Below are 5393 nucleotides of genomic sequence, written 5' to 3' on the forward strand. Positions count from 1 at the left end.
TCAGTACATGGGGTCGGTTATACTGATACTACACTCTACACTCTTTTGTGCAGATCCCGGTACTGGAGCATACGGACCTTAGCTAGGGGTTGTTGCCTTCAGTCCATCGGAGACCCGAGGTAGTCGTGCAGGCGTCCGCAGGCCTTGGTGTCCCCTTCCTATCTAGTTTCTTTCTGTTCTTTTCTATTTCAGGTATAGACATGCACTTTCTTGTTCAGACCCTTTTTGTAGTTTTTCTTAGATAGTTCATGAGATTGTGACACCAATTCTGGGCGGTTTATGTTTATGGACTCGTATTGATAATAGATTAATTGTTAAATTTCGTTCGTCCGCATTATTATTTTTGCTATTTATAATATGTTAACTTGCAATTGTTAAGAGGTTAAAAAATGAAAAGGGTAATTTAATTGGAATAGTTGGCTTGCCTAGCTTTCACTAGCATGCGTCATCATGACTCCTGAGGGTGAGAAATCCGGATCGTGACAAGGTAAAAACCCTTTTCTTTCAAAATCAAAATAACATCCTAAGAGTATTCCACCGTCTCATAAGACATCTCTACCAATTGAAACATTTATCATTTTCTTTCATATACGACCCACAAAAGCAAACAAGTAGAAAACAAAGAGATAACAATGCCTGAAAGTTAACTTGGGAAAGAAAAGAGTAGAATGTTAAAGTATAAAGAGAAAAAAAGTTAATACTTCACTTTAGTTCCATCAAAATTGTTAGTGAAATTTTCTTGTTAAACTTTCCCATTGCTGTCTTGTTTTCAGGACGCCATTTTTTAAGCTTTTTGTCTCCTTAAGTTTATGAATCATCACCCAAGAGATTCTAGTACGGTGAGACCATTCCTAAACATTTTATAATTGATCATCAATAATGGATGTCCGGAGGTTAGTGGTGTTCTGGTAGCGTACATTAGGATGATTAAGGATATGTATAATGGAGCGAAGATTTAGCTGAGGACTGTGGGAGAAGACTCAGACTATTTTCCTGTGATGATAGAGTTACATCAGGGTTCAACTCTTAGCCCATTTTTATTTGCCCCGGCGATGGACGTGCTGACACGCTACATTCAGGGGGAGGTTCCATTGTTTATGTTATTTGCATATGATATAGTGCTAATCGATGAGACACTGTAGGGTTAACGATCGGCTAGAGTTATGGAGGTATACCCTGGAGTCTAAAGGTTTCAAGTTGAGCAGGACAAAAACTGAATACTTGGAGTACAAGTCGGTGTGGAGATGCAATTAATAGAAGTGGAGGTGAAGTTTGATACACAAGTCATCCCCAAAAAAGACAATTTCAAATATCTTGGGTCTGTTATTTAGGGGAACAAGGAGATTGATGAGGATGTTATGCATCGTGTTGGAGCAGGGTGGATGAATGGAGGCTTGCGTCTGGTGTGTTGTGTGATAGGAATATGCCACCAAGGCTTAAGGCAATTTCTACAAAGTGGTAGTTAGGCTGACTATGTTGTATGAAGCCGAGTGTTGGCCAGTCAAGAAATCTCATGTCCAGAAGATGAAAGTAGCAGAGATGAGAAAGTTGAGATGGATGTGTGGGCATACCAGGAATGATCGGATTAGGAATGAAATTACTAAGGACAACGTGGTTGTGGTCCCTATGGAAGACAAGTTGTGCGAATTGAGGAGGAGATGGTTCGGGTTTGTGAACCCGGTGAGGATATGCGAGAGGTTGACCATAGCGGGTCAGAAGAGAGGTAGAGTAAGGCCTAGAAGTATTGGGAAAAGGTGATTAAGCAGGACATGACACTACTTCAGCTTATCGAGGACACAATCCTCGATAGGGAAGTGTGGAGGTCGAGGATTAGGATTGTGGGTTGATAGGTAGTCGAGGGTCTCTTCTAGTCTTACTAGTAGTATTAGTGCTAGTATTGTATTCTCCTATTCCGAATTCCTTGTTGATTAGGCTATGTGGCATTATTGCCAGTACTTTTCGCACTTGACGAGTGCAAAACACAACACAAAATTAATGCTCGCTAGCCAAAGATAGTTTAGTTAAATTATCGCCCCCACAGAGATTGGATTTAAATAATGTTCGAGTAATTTATAGTTTAATTGCTATTCAGGAGGATCAACACTTGAGTTAATATCACGACCCCAAATACCACAGTCGTGATGGCGCCTATCACAGTATTAGGCAAGCCAACCAAACATTTACCACGACAAAATCTTTTATAAAAATCATTTTCTAATATCGGATAATTCTCAAATTCGTCATATGAAATAGATGAATAAAACAAAATATGCAAAAAACTAGTACAAAATACCAACACAGTCCAACAAATCCGGTGTCACTACTCAAGATCCTCTAAATACAACTCAAACTAACTGAATAATACATCATAAGTATGAAATAACATAATACTAAGATAGGAAGGAGGAAAGCAAGGCTGCGAACGCCGTGCAGCTACCTTGCAGTCTCCGGTAAAGCTCTGAGAGTACTGGAAGCTCTCACTCTGATGCTCGGGCACCTGGATCTGCACACAAGGTGCAAGGAGTAACGTGAGTACGCCAACTCAGTAAGTAACTAAAGTAAATAAGGTTTGAGTGCAGTGACGAGCAGTTAAAATCATATAATAAGTCTCAACAGAAATATCAAGTCAAATTCTGCAATTTAAAAGACAGTCATCTCGTAAAACTACAGTTTTAATTACAAACCCTTTGAAAACGTTTTTCAACAGAGGCTTGGTATAAAAGAAGAGTGAAAGCAACAAAAGTCATAAACAAACCCCTCGAGCAAGGTATCACTCATAAATATAGCCTCTCGGGCAAGCCTCTCAGTCACTCGTGACTCAGCTCTCGTCAAACAGTACTCACACTCAACACTCTGGCTGAATAATATCTCATAACAATAATAATCATAATAATCACTACGGCGTGCAACCCGATCCATAGTTTATAGTCGACTACGCTCACTGGGGGTGTGCAGACTCCGGAGGGGATCCTACAGCCCAAGCGTTATATCGCTCTGGCGCGCAGCTCGATCCAATATATATCGTTGCGGCGTGTAGACCGATCCATATGTATATCGCTACGGCGTGCAGTCCGATCCATATATATAATGTTGTTGCGGCGTGATGCCCGATTCATAATAGATATATAATCCTCACCATTAGGTCCTAGACCTCTCTCAGTAATTCACCTCTCGACACTCGGGTATCTTAATAAAAATCAGGGAACTCAGCCCAAACAGTTTTCATATATAAGAAATAAAGTGATGAAACCGGTTTTAAACAAATAACAGGTAAAACATGACTGAGGATATGCTTTCAAATCAAATAGAGAGAGGAAAGTAGTAAAAATACCTCTAAGGGTCTAAGCAGGTCGGCACAAGGCCCCAAACATGACGTACAACCCAACATATAGTATCAAACTCTAAAACATGGAATATCATAAAATTTTAAATCAAAATATGCGGCTTAATAGTCGCTACGAGACGGACCATGTCACAATCCCTATCGGTGCACGTCCACACGTTCGTCACCTAGCATGTGCGTCACCTCATTTATCAGAACAATACGAAATACTGGGGTTTCATACCCTCAGGTCCAGATTTACAATGGTTACTTACCTCAAACCGGACGAAATACTACTCCGCGACGCCCTTGCCTTTGGATTCGGCCTCAACTCGCGTCGAATCTATCCAAAATCAGAATCATGATGTCAAAATATGCTAAGGGAACGAAGCTCATGCGAAAATAATCAAATTACAACATAAATCCCAAAATTGGCCAAACCCAACCCCGGAACCACGTCTCGGAATCCGATAAAAATTACATTGATAAACTCCTTATCCTCCCACGAGTTCATACATACCAAAAATTCCAAAATTTGACCACAAATGACCCCTCAAATCCCTAAATTAAGGTCTCCAATTTCCAAGCCCTAAACCCCCAATTTTGCTACTAATTTTCCATAGATTTCAAGTTTAATCAGTCAAAAACCATCATAGAAAAGAGTTTAGGGTACAAAAATCTTAGCTCCACGAAACCCTCTTGAATTCTCTCTTCAAATTGCTCTCCCAAGCTCAAAACCACATGAAAATGGTGAAAACCCACTCAAAAATCACGAAGGGAACCTTATATACTTTCTGGCCCAGGGTTTTCGCACCTGCGGCCCATTTTCCCAACTTCCGCACCTGCGGTCTCGCAAGTGCGACCCAATTTCCGCACCTGCGCCTTCAGCTCTTCACACCCAATTCCGCATATGCGGCTAATAGTCCGCTTCTACGGTCCTGCACCTGCAGTCCCCAAGCCGCAGATGCGGTTATGACAGGAACTTCAGCAGCTTTAGCTGCGAATTTCCAACTCCAAACTTCCCGTCAACTACCCGAAATCATCCCGAGGCCCCCGGGGACCTCAATCAAAAGCACAAACAACTCATATACCACTATCCAAACTTATACCAAACTTCGAATCACCTAAAACAGCATCAAATCAACAAAATAACATCGGATTCAAGCCTAAGGTTCCAAAAACTTCCGAATTCTGCTTTTGATCAAAACGTCTATCAAACCTCGTCTGAATGACCTGAAATTTTGCACACACGTCACAAATGACTCAACGGACCTACTCTCACTTCCTGAATTCCATTCCTACCCCTATATCAAAATCTCCACTATCAACAAAAAAATGCCAAAAATCCATTTTCGCCAATTCAAGCCTAAATCTACTCCGGACCTGCAAAACACATTTCGATCACGCTCCTAAGTCCCAAATCACCTTCCGAAGTTCTCCGAATAATAAAAACAGAATTCCGAGTCCGTTTGATCACAAGTCAACTTCCGGTTGACTTTTCCAACTAAAAGACCAACTTAAGAGACTAAGTGTCTCAAACCTCACCAAAACCTTTTCGAACTCGAACCAACCAACTCGATACTATACAATACGACTGAACAAAACATAAAGAAGTAGAAATAGGGAAAATGGAGCAGTAACTCATTAAACGACTGGCCAGGTCGTTACAGTTAACTAATTATAAACTATGTTTAACTACTAAAATAAAATAATTGACAATTTATTGCAAAGAATTGGAGATTCACAGAGTTGGTTTCTTATAAATGTGAGGAATAAAGGTTTTGGCATGATATGTACAAGGTTATTATTCTGGATGTGAGCATGTGATTTTTGCCCTATTAGAAATACTCCTACAAAATTAAAGAAAACTAGATTTTTCCAAATTATTTACAATTTTATATCATGCATTGCATATTAGATTTTTGTGTTCATGTTTTAGGATTAATTGGTTAATTAATTGCTTTATTAAAATGAAAATAATAAAAATATCATTCATTTTAATTTTTAGCTTTTTATGCTAGATTAGTAATTTCCTCTTCATTAAATTAGGATTAACTAATTTTTGTAAATA

This window comes from Nicotiana sylvestris, chromosome 3, assembly GCF_000393655.2.
Source record: "Nicotiana sylvestris chromosome 3, ASM39365v2, whole genome shotgun sequence".
In the NCBI taxonomy this organism is placed as follows: domain Eukaryota; kingdom Viridiplantae; phylum Streptophyta; class Magnoliopsida; order Solanales; family Solanaceae; genus Nicotiana; species Nicotiana sylvestris.